This window comes from Mastomys coucha, unplaced genomic scaffold (genome assembly GCF_008632895.1).
Source record: "Mastomys coucha isolate ucsf_1 unplaced genomic scaffold, UCSF_Mcou_1 pScaffold16, whole genome shotgun sequence".
NCBI lineage: Eukaryota > Metazoa > Chordata > Mammalia > Rodentia > Muridae > Mastomys > Mastomys coucha.
Window position 1 is genome coordinate 40,225,904 of NW_022196898.1, and position 12,922 is coordinate 40,238,825.

Sequence of the window (12,922 nt, forward strand, 5' to 3'; positions counted from 1 at the left end):
ACTAGTTAGTTCATATTGTTTAACAGAGAATTTTTATTAGAAGAAACTCAAGTTTTGAAAAATAAATAAACCTTCAAAATCCTTAGCCATTTCGAAAATGGCTGTAGTTTCAAAACTACTGTGTGATTTCATCTTATTGCTCTTAGAAAGCCTATGGTAAACAAGGTAAGTGACTGATGAATTATGCTGGAGAGCACGTGGAGCAAGAGTAACCCTTTTCCATTGCTTGTGGGGTAAAAAAATTAGGTAAGTATGCTAGAAAAAAAAGACAGTTCTTCATAGAGTTGGGAGTCAATGTATTTCAAGATCAATCCATGCCATTCCAGGGCATATGTCAAGAGAATATTTCATGCTACAACAAGAATACTGGCTCAACTGTGTTCATTGTAGCTTTAATTATAATAGAGAGAAAAATGGAAAAAACCTGGATCTCCTCCAAGAACAGATAAAAATATGGTACCTTTTCACAATGGACTATTAATCCGATATTTAAAATGACATGAAATGTGTAGAAAAATAAACAGAATGTCAAAATAAAAAATCATTCTGAGTCAAGTATTCTAAAGCAGATTGACATATTCGGTATATATTTATGTGCAGAGATAATACTCTTTTTTTGAATCTACAGGAGAATATTTGGAAGAATATAACAGAGCCTAGATATATGTGGCCTCTATAACTTCTAAGTGCTAATGTCTTATCTTTCTAACCCAACCAAAAAAGAAAACAAATGAAATACTTTAGTTATGACAAAAGGGTCCTTACAAAGGGGATTAAAACTGAAATAAAAATTGGTAATATGAAATAGTCCCTGATGAAAAAAGAAAAGCATTGCACTAAGAATTGACCTTAATATGAAAAACATGACATAACTCTAACTGATTTGGGAAACTCAGGTATGATTTACTCCCCTGGGCCTTGTCCAATAATACTGGTAAATCAACACAATTAAAAAAGGAACACATTACGACTACTGCAGGCAGTGTGGATGGTGATTTAAAGGTACAAGAAGGTCATTTTTTAACTGCCAATGAACATGTCCACATTTTTTTAAAAAAGCACTACAGTGTTTTACTCTTTCTTAGCAGGATCCATGTGGCCCTTATTGGGAAGGAGCAGATGAACTCTTAATGGGAGAAAGCTCCACCCAAGGATTTATGATTCTAATTATATAGGTCCATTCTTTCTCACAGTATCAATGGGAAAAAAATTCCACCTTCCAGAAAGAGAAAAAATTCCACAGCTTTTCCTATTGTCTTATGTAATTTTTAATATTATATTTTATATTTAATACTAATATTTATGGACTGGTATCTTCAGCAGTACAAAACTTCAGGTCAGATATAATATTTTAATTGCTGAAGAGAGGGCTGAATATATGGTGTGGCTAAGAGAGTCTGCCATTGCCTTCAAACTTAAGTCTACTACCTGGGAAAAAGTCAAGTATCCCAGTTAGATTTCTGACATAAGACAGCATCTCCAATATAGCAGAGGACAGTAACATTAAATGCCTTGGTATAAAAAGAGGATTACCTGTTTTAAGCCTTTTATATTTAATGTGTAATAAACTTGTGGGGACAAGATCTGATGCAAAAGTATGGATTATGCTCGAAGTAACAAGTGAGCAGAGCTGTTTTGATGGGGGCCATATACCTCAGACTCTGGGAGCATTTTAGAGGAATCCCAGAAGATTCAGAGTCCTCGGGTGCTTTTCCTTCTCCTACTAAACAGTTACTGCATTAATTTTGTGTACATTTTCCTGCTTCACTCCTTTTCATGGCCTGGACCCTGATGCTCATTTCTTTATTCTTGTGAATCTTCCCATTTCATGACCAAAACACTTGATACATTTCTCTCTGGTGAATATTTTTTTCTTGAGGGAGAAGATGTGAGCTCAAATATATGACATGATCATACTAATATTATACCATCAGAGAATTAAGAAAATTCATATAAAAATTCCGGGTATTTAAAATATTTCTTGATTCATGTTCAAAACCTGAAAACCATAGCAATGTATAGGTATGGTTCCAAAACTGAATATTCACTTTGTGGAAAGAAATCCCTCAAAGGAATTCTTATGATATTCCTTCAAATTCTGGTCAAGTATGTTTACTTGTTGGCTGCCACTAGGGAGGCAGGAAAATAAAGGGGGGAGTGTAGGTACCCCGTGTTCCGCCAGAACTCTGGCACTCTGGCCAGGCAGACTTGGGAAGCTGCCGATGCTCTCCACACTGCCAGGGTAGGTGTCTACGAGCAGTGGAGAGGTGGCAGTCCCAGGGGTCCCTGGTCCTCACAGGGGCCAAGGACGACAGGTTCTAGCTCCTGGGCATTGCAGAACATCACTGGGCACCTCTAAGAGCTGAGAACAAATTGAGGGCCCTGGGGCATCTCAGTCAACCCCAGGGCCAAAGGGAGAAAGGGGGTGGACAGGGGAAGGCTGCCCTGTGGTTCCCTCGTGTGGGGTATGAGTCCTTGGTCCGGTCTCACAGCTAGAGCTGGGAGACTTTCCTGTAGCAGATTAGAAGTAGCTCTTTAGGGGAAGGCCTAATACATTTCCCCAATATGGCGAGTCTAGATGAAAGGAGGCAATCCATGGTCTTAAGGTGTTTATTTTAGAAAGGAGAGAGAGAGAGAGAGAAAGAGAGAGACAGAAGATAGAAAAGTAGAGGCAGGCCATGGCCATGTGGAGAGAGGGGGAAGGAGAGAGAGGGAACAAGAGGTGAGAGTAAAGACAAGAATAAGAGGTTGAGAGAGAGAGGAGGGGTCAAGTAGCTCCTTTTATTGTGGGCTGGCTACCTTTCTGTTCCCAGGTAACTGTAGGGCAGGGCATACCTGGCTGTGGTCAGGTGACTGTGGGAGTAGGGTCTAGCCAGAATGCTGGGACTGGGGCATTGTCTAGCCACAGGATAATGGAGTGAGGGATCGTGGTGTCAGCAGCCTTAAGTCTCGGGGGCTTGGCTTTACTGATCTCTTGTAGAACTCTCTACTGGGTCTCCGGAGTAAGCCTCTCTCAACCAAGAACACACACTGTGTGAGTGGAACCTTGCAGTTTCTGTTGAATCCTGTTACTGTCTCTGATCACTGTTTGGTGTTTACTATTGGACTTGATTGCTGGTATCCTGACAGTGAAGTGGAGAATTGACCCAAGGAACTACTTCTAAACAAATCCACAATTCCATTTTCATATGAATCTTCATTCTACTCTACTTTAGGTCTGTGGAGTGTAAGGGATGTTGAAGTATTTAAGAACCCTAAATAAAGTAGGATTTGAAAATTCTAAGACTACAATGGGCCAGCTTTCCTACTCCCATGCCATAGGGCCAAATCTCCCAAGCCCATGCCTAGCAAGGTGCAGCATTTTTCAGAGGGGTCAGAAATTCTGTAGCATCATGATGAGGGATGGGCCCTCAAATGTGCTATAGACAGTGAGAGGTAGGGACAGTTATTCCTCTTTTATGCCCACAGGGCCAGCTACACCAAGGTACCCAGACAAGAGGCATGACCAGCTTATCACAGTGTCTCAGCCTGTGAGGAGGAGGAGTGCTCTACATAGCTCTCTAACATCAGCTTGGCCACAGTTGGCAGCCCAGACCAGGAACATCCACATGGATTTTGATGGTGGCATATATCCTGGACAACCCTTGCTGATTCTACACAGATAGTTGCTGATTCAGGGTGATGGACCCAGACCTGGCATTCATGGCATGAGCCAGGACATACGCATGGCCTCAAGAAGCAGCACCAGCTTTACATCATGCAGTTCTTTGCTAGCCTCAAGTATCCAATTTTGCCTCTCTTCATAATGTATAAACTATTCTTCGCTGTCTATCTCCTGCATTTATCTCTTACATGTTTGATTATCAAGAGCACAGCACAAATCAAACACAATTTTTAAAATTATTACATAGTAATGACATTTCTCCAATAGAGAATTTCTAGCCTAAAATCTCAAATGATCTGATGTCACGAACTCCTATTTGATGGTCTGTTCTGGGATCTCAGTATTGGGCAACATGGCACACTAAGGTGCAGGGTATATGTTTTGTTTGTGTCACTACAGAATCAATACACTTTTTGTGATCTTTGGCTCAAAGTTAAAATCTGTTATGATCCAGGCTTTAACCTGTATTGGCATCTAAGTGATTGAACTTGGTGGGGGAGAGACAGATGCCATCAACTCAGCAGTCTGGCTGGCAAGGGCTGTTTCCATCTTAAAAAACTCAGGTAGATTATCTTGTTTGTTTTTTGTTGTTGTTTTTGTTGTTGTTGTTTTCAAGACAGGGTTTCTCTGTATAGCCCTGCCTGTCCTGGAATTCACTCTAGACCAGGCTGGCCTCGAACTCAGAAATCTGCCTGCCTATGTCTCCCAAGTGCTGGGATTAAAGGCGTGCACCAGATTATCGATAAAGATTGGTTCATGGCTTATGACACAAACACACAAAAGTGTGGAAGCATCATCATTAGTTGATCAAGATCCACAAACCTTGCTGATTAGGATTTTATGTATTCCTGTAGTTTTCAGGAGGCAGGTAAATTTATTAACTTTGATTTATTTGTTGGCCTCGATTCAAGGAGGTCAATTGGCAGGGCTTATGTCTTGGGAAAGTTGATACTTGCTTCCATGTCTTTTATGAAGTAATTGAAAAAATTCTCACATATTTGTTTTTACAAGGTGCTTGCCCCATTAAGATGTCTTTGATTTGTTGGGTGTGAGTGGCACAGTTGTCCTGAATTCATGAGATCTAGAGTGCTATTCCTTAAGAAGTATTTTATGGTTTCAAAACTAAGATTATAGTATTTATCACATAATATTTCAGTAACCCTTGCAGATTTTCTTAATTGGAGAATACTGTTGAATTGGTTGGCAACACAGGAAGTTCAAATTTTATACTAAGCATGAGTGGGCAATTCATTACTGCCTATACAAGCAAAAAACATTCTGGGTACGGGGAACTGAAGTGATTCTGTACTTGAAGCTGTGTTTTCAAGTGAAGATTTTTCACACACCACTAGAATCTTGACCAGAAATAAGGTTCAAGATGAAGAAACATTCACTCTCAAGTCCAGGGGGGTATGAAGTATAGTTCCTGTCCCTACTCTTCAGGGAATGGCATGGATTTGACTTAAATTTTTGGACATATATTCACAAGTTTCTTAATAAAAGGCCTGAAGAATTCTCACAAAACACTTGGGAACAGGATATGATCAATTAGTGTAAACAGCTGGTTGAGTTCCACATTTTTGTTTGAGAACAGGTGGTCTCAGTATTCTTCAAAGGTATTTGAACTAAGATCTTTGAAGAATAAGGAACTCCTTTAAATGCATCACATATTCTTAATGCACTACATTGAAGGGAATTATGACCAAACTTCCTCAACTTGTCAAAGGCCCTGTACTCTCAGATATGAAAATGAGACAAAATATTTTTTCTTCCAACATTGTATGAATGATAACCACAAAACTACAGTGCCTGAATTAGAATGTCTATACAGATTTTGGTAACTGTTTCATATGGATTTCAGAAATTGTTGCATTTCCCCACTGAAGAAGTTGTACAACAAATCTAGAGCTTCAAATAGGAACCAGGAGTTTCTCTAGATTGCATAAGATAGTTGTGGTTTTACTGGCTAGACATGGGATTTGTCTTCCTCACAAATATATAGCACTTTGAATAGTTAGAGATTCTTTATTTTTGAGCAAGTGGCTGCCTTTAGGAAATAAACAGGTTGCCATGAAGTCCTGAGTGTCCCTTTTACAGAGTGAGCAGAATCATGTAGTCAATGCTCACCATAGCTCTGGTCTCTTTCCCTGTTAATGCCCTGGGAACTCATTAGGATGCTACCTAGGCCCCTTGCCTTAATTGAACAGTGACTTCAACATGGTGGTAAATTTCCTAATATCTTATCAGAAATGCTTTTATTGAATGGCAACTGCACTTGAGTCAAATGATTGACATGTTCCCAGGGACTTCTTTTCTAGAGAATTTGGAGCTTCTGCAAATTGTCGTTTTTCTCTTTAGGTGGTAGTAGAATGCATGCCCATCGTATACCTGGGACTATGAGTTTGAACTTTTTGTCTGTGTTCAGGCATTCTCTGTTAATGATAGAGGTAGTAAGGAGAGGGAACAGCTGCTTTGGTAAAATCTCCTTAACTGTTTCTCTATTTACCTGCTGGAATGTAGACCAAGAAAGGGGGGCAGGCTTAGGGTGCTGTCAGTCAGGCTGACATGGGCTCTTTCAAGCTTGATAGCACAACCAACCCAGATGTACATGAGTATAATACCTTGCTGGCTGAGATGTTTATTAAGATCTTCTGGGAAAAATGCTTTACCCCATCCCACAGGGCAGTGGAAGAGAGACTATGGTGGTCACCTGGAAGAGAAAGCAAGACAGGGGGTGCAAAGGAACAATGTCAGCAAGTCAAGGAGTCTGATCAAGCTGCAATTTTTAATTTTTCTCACTCAGATTATATAGTCTTACAAGCAGAAGGGGGGAAAGGGGAGGGGCTTTGTTTTTGGGGACTGTAGGTGTTCTCAGGATCAGGAAATTGGCTAAGTTAAAAGTTCCAGTTGCAGCCAGGGAGTGGTTGCGCAAGCCTTTAATCCCAGCACTTAGGAGGCAAAGGCAGGCAGATATCTGAGTTCAAGGCTAGCCTGGTCTACAGAGTGAGTTCCAGGACAGCCAGGGCTACAAAGAGAAACCCTGTCTCAAAAAAACAAAACAAAACAAAACAAAACAAAAAGTTCCGGTTGCTAGGCACTTGTCTATATATGATGCGTGACTATCTTGCCCTTAACTGTGCTGGAAGTTAAGCACTTGTCTACAGGACCCGTAGATGTATGACCTCATAGCAAAATGAATTGTTAGATGTCTAACCACAAAATCTAAGGTGGGCTTTCATAACCAAGTGGGTTGTTAGATACTTATCAGTAAGATTAATGAACTATTTGTTCTTATCTATGCTGGTTCTAAGTGAGCTGTTGGATGCCTGACAGCAAGGTTAATAATCTTTTGTTTTTAGCTGGGTCAGCACTTTCTCATTGAGGCAGCTGTTGATTTCAGCTGGGCTAGTACATTCCCATGGAAGCCAAGGCTTTTATGTCAATAAGCAGTTATGGCTGACAGAGCAGTCAGGCTGCTCCTAACAATGCTTAATATATTTTTAATGCTTAAAAATGCTTGTTTAATATGATTATCTGACTTTGAGGAGATCTATCCCTTGCCTGGTGGGCATTAATTAGAAATGTCAGGGATTCTGGACTCCTTGCAGAATCATGAGTAGAAAAGGAAAGGCAGATATAGCAGAAAATTAAGTGGCATTGTATTATTCTTTGGACTAGGAGAAGGAAGGCAAGAGGTTAAATGGCATATCAGGATGTTCTTTGTGTATTCCTAAAATGTGCAGCTTTCCTGGGTCAAGGAGAAAGGGGTAGGGGCTACAAATTCTACCTTTGTAATGGAATACTGCTGAGTACAGGGTTCTTGGGTGAAGAGAGGGAATGGTGGGACTGAGGCACACAGGATTTTTTCTTGAGTATTTTTTCCAAAATTTATCTGAAATGTCTGAGAAGCTGCAAATGGTTGTAGGTTTAAACTCTAGATAAAGAGTCGTGGAGCTTCTACAGAATGTCAACTACTTAGAATGTGTATCATGTTAGAGGGATTAATTAAGATCTCTGAGCAACAATGGGTTCAGGTTTCTGTTTCAAGTTTTTTCTGTTGCATCAGTATGGACATGCATTGAAAATTTACTGAAAATAATGAATACCAGATAAGTATGTGGCACTGTGGAATGCCTAAGCAACTAATAGGTATGGAAAGGACACAGGAGAATCAGAATTGATTGACAAGGAAGAGGGGGAGACTATAGACATACATGAGCATGGATTGTATTAGAGCCAGTATGGTGAAGAATTTATAAGGGAAACAGTGACAAGCTAAAGCAAGGGCTCTATATGACTCTCCTCTGCTTGCTAGAAAATATATTGAGTCTTGTGAATTCAAGAGTTTCTTAACTCTGTAGTAAGTAAGAATGGCTTCTATCACTGACCATACTTAGTAGATATCCTCTCAGGACCAATACCAAAGTTCCCCTGTAACACTATACCAAAGTCTTCTGAAGTGAAACAGAAAACTACAGATATCTTAACAAAACTCCTGATTTTGTGTGGTGCACCTGACATGTCATACTCAGGTGTCACACTGATGGTTGTGTTGGGGATTTGATTCTATTTCTTTGGCCTTAATCATGTCTGGAGTAGTAGTTTATGGTAGAGTGTAACCAAGACACATCTGCAGGGATTTTCATGGATTGTTGTGTATCCTTAGTGTTAGTCAGACTCTTTCTAATGAGTGAAAAAAATACAAATTCCAAAAGAAAACTAAGAGGAAACCAAATCAAGAAAAGCAACCACATGCTCAAATAATCTCCTATTGTAAAAATTGAGATTTTCTTTTTCGTTGATCTTCTGGTCTTTTTGCTATAAAGAGAACTCTCTAGAACTGAAATTCCTGTGAGGGTTTCTTATGCTTTTGACTTGGGTAAGATTGCATTTGGAAAAGAATCACATTCCTTATCCAGGAAGCTTCCAAGATGTTCTGTGGACCCTGGTAGTGGAGTCTGTTGGAGCTTCCTTCAGAATCGCCCACCTGAGACAAAAGGCATTGTCAGAAACTCAACAACAACTTCAAAGAAAGAGGTAGAACCTTGGATAGGTCTGCTGCATGCCATTCTGTGATCTCTAACAGAACATTGAGACCATCTTTTCATAACTGTGTGAAGGGAAAGTCCACTCACTGCAGAGCTCTACTGAGGTCATCTGCTGCACAGCTCAGCAGTGAGAGCTTACTAAGATATAACAACAGCAGCTGGGCAGTGGTGGTGCCAGCTTTAATCCCAGCACTTGGGAGGCAGAGGCAGGCACATTTCTGAGTTCAAGGATGGCCTGGTCTACAGAGTGAGTTCCAGGACAGCCAGCGCTACACAGAGAAACCGTGTCTCAAAACACCAAAAAAAAAAAAAAAAAAAAGATATAATAACAGCAAATATCACTTGAAGCCACAACAGACATCTTTCTTTTCCTTTTTGGACACAGCTTAACCTCCTGTAATGTGCCTTTTCAATAGGATGTTAGTCAAGTGCCTTATTCACATATGCAAGGTGTCCCATTTAGAGTTTTTCCTGCATGTTTTGATTTCTTTTTATTCAGTTCTTTGGATTTCATTGACATATTTTTATGAAAAAAGAAAGATTTTAAGAAGAATTAAATGAAAATCCATTGCATTCCATGGATAATAAAATAGGAAACTATAAGCCACTTCTTCATGGTGTCTTTACTAAGAATGTTTCATGATGAAGAAGAGAAAGTTGTGATACAATTGCAGTCTCCCCTCTGAGTCCTCCAGCACAAAACCTTCTCAGAGGTCTTTAGGAATTATAGCTACATAGGCACACTTCCACTTCCACCACTCAGAGTGTATTATCACATATATAAGAATGCCAGAGTCCAGTAACCAAGGAATGTTGCAAGTGACCCAAAGCAGGGAAATGAAACTGCCTGCAGTTTCACGAACTGGGTTCTCTCAGGGGAGGGAACAAGGACCTGAAAGAGAATTTGAAATGCGAGAGAAATCGCAAATACCAAGTTGAATTCCAATCAAGGTATCCAATTTTACTCATAGAGGCCAGGATTTATATAGTTATACCAAAGTGAAACCAAATCTCTAGGTTACATGATATTTGCATAACATAAACACTGCAGAAAAGGTCAGGTGCCAAAGTAACCAGCAACTAGGATGTCTTCAGGCAGTAGGCGTTTTCATATCTCCGTATGTGAACTTCCAGGCAGCTTCTTCAAAGAAGAACTGACAGTCTGCAGAGAACTTTTGTTTAAATCCCCAGGTGGGATAGCTGCTTCCAGAAGGAGACTGTCTGAGCTGAGGGGGGAGGTAACAGTTCCTCCCTTTTAATTTAGAAAATAGCAGGATTAAGGCATAACCATACACCACAGTCTTGCATGGGGAATTTTCAAGATGCCTTGGTGAATCTCACCTGTGGTATAATATCTACTGGCTAATATCTTACCCATCATTGGAAATCACATGCATCTAGTTTGAATTCTACAAACTTGGCTAATTTCATGTTTTTAAAAAACACACAGCCACTCAGCACATGACCCTGCCATAAGTTGATACTTGCCAGAGACCTAACTGGTTGAATCAGGTTTTCAAAATGTACCTTATTTCCGTGCACCCAATGACAAGACACGCCTTTACCACTTGTGATGTCCACAAACTGTCATAGTGTCTTTGGAAACTGCTCTCTCTGAAGTCCTTGTAAAGCTGCACACAAGTGTGCTGGAGATGAGTGTAGACACCTGATTGAGTTGCAAAATAACAGCTCTTGCTCTGGGAACCTTTACCTAGAGAACAGGCCTCAATTCAATTGCAAATTAGTAACTTCAGACTAGAAACTCCAGGATTGCACTAGCCTTTAGAATGAGAGAGCTAAAAGCTGCGAGAGTAAACAAACTTTAGCTTCAGGAGTGAGCTAAAGAGCAAGCAAATTTGAATAAAGCAGGGAGAAGCATTTCCAGAGTGACGGAAAAAAAAAAAAAAGCTGTCAGCTCAAAAACAAAAAAACAAAGAAAAAAGACGTTTCAGCAGTTCATTTCAGCACATTTACTAGGAGGGCTGTGGACCTGAGTCCACCTGGAGTATCAATCTTTCAGGCAGCCAATGCGCTCCATTTTCTTTCTGAGAAAAAAATACACACAGAACCTCTGCCCCAAACCAAAACAGGATCTGGGCCATTCCATGTGTTAGTGAGTGGATCTCTCCATTTCACCATGGCATACATACTTGAAGTGTTAGGATGCTGACCTTTGATGCCAGTCTGCAGGAAGTTCAAAACAAATAACACAAAGGCAAGGTGTGACTCTGAAGATCTAGGAGGAAACAAGTCCTCCTTTAGTTCTAAGAAGCCAATTTTTAAGAGTGTGGTGTGCACTTTCACCGATTCCTTGTCCCATTGGGTTATAAAGATTCCAGTTTTATGGTTGATTCCAAATTCTTTATAAAATGATACAAAATTTTTGCCAGAGTAAGCAGGTCCATTGTCTGTCTTAATGACTTTAGGTAAACCCATAACATTAAAGGCTTGTAAACAATGATCAATTACATTTCAAGAGGCTTCTCTTGAATGCAGGGAAGCATATGAATCCTGAAGAAGTGTCAATACAGACATATATATATATTTAAGCTTTCCAAATTCTGCATAATGAGTTATATCCATCTGCCAAATATGATTAGGCATAAGACCTCTTGGATTCACCCATAAATGTGGAACTGGAGATAATATAATGCAATTAGGGCATAACTTTACAATCATTCTTCCTTGCTCTTTGGAAAATTTATATCTGAGTTTTAAGGTATGGCTAGAAAGATGGAACATTTCATGATCACGTTTAGCCAGTGCAACAGGATCTGAAACTAAGACTTCTCCTACAAGAGCTCTATCAATACAATTATTACCTGCAGCCAATGATCCAGGAAGGCCAGAGTGAGCTCGTATATGACCAATATAAAATTGATTTTTTGTGCAGGAAGGACATTTTGCAAATGTGAAAATAGGGACACTGCTGTAGTATTAAAATTAAATGTACCACATGTTTCTAACAAAAGAACTGACTGTGCCACATATAGGCTATCAATGAACAGATTAAAAGGATCAATAACAACTTGAAATATATTTAATACTGTGGTTAATTCAGATAACTGAACTGAGAGACCAGGAGTTTCTATGACTACCTGTTGATTATTGATAAGATATCCAGTTTGTCCTTTAGAGGAACCATCAGTAAATATCACAAGGGCATTACTCAAAGGCTGTAAAGAAGTCATGTTGGGAAAAATTACTTCATGCACATTTAAGAATTTTATCAGTTTATCCTGAAGATAATGATTATCTATAATTCCTTGAAATCCTATCTGAGCAAGCAACCAATCTGTGCTATGCTGTTTAAACCATGTATCTTGATAATATAATAAAGGTCTGAATGATAACATCTGGCTCTTTGCCAAAATAAGTCAGTGCTAACTTTCTACCAAGAGTGATCATATGGGCTACAACCTCATAATATGGCAAGACATTATGTTTAGGAGATACCCTTGAATGTATCCACATGAGAGGTGCTTTTTGCCATAACAAAGCTGTAGGAGAATGAATTGTGTTGAAAATTAACAAATGCAAGGGTAAAGAATAATCTATGTAAGTAACAAATTGATTTTCAATAGCTCTTTCTACCTGTTGTAAAGCTGACATTCCTTCTATAGTTAAAAATCTAGGAGAATTTGGATCAGAATTACCTCTGAGAATATCAAATAAAGGTTTCAATTCTCCTGTGGTAAGCTTTAGATAGGGACAAAGCCAATTGATATCACCTAACAATTTTTGAAAATCATTTAAGGTTTTTAATCTGTCTCTGCGAATAACTATCTTTTGGGGAATAATAGCTTGATCTGTGAGTGTAAGGTCTAAATAATTATGCGGATCCTAAGTTTGTAGCCTTTCTGGAGATATTTGCAGTCTCTTCTCTTTAAGGCAACTTACAAGTCTCTATTACATAGGAGTACATCCTGAGGATTTTTTTTTTCCTGCTAATAGGACATCATCTATGTAGTGGGCAATATTGGCCATTTTTTCCTTATAGGCTCAATGACTTGTGCCACAAATATTTGACATAATGTAGGACTATTAGCCATGACCTGAGGAAGGACTGTCCATTGATATCTTTTCATAGGTTCTTTAAAATTAACAGATGGAACACTAAAAGCAAATCTTCACAATCCTCAGGATGCAAAGGAATTGTAAAGAATCAGTAATTTAAATTCATAACTATTTCATAAAACCCTTTAGGAAT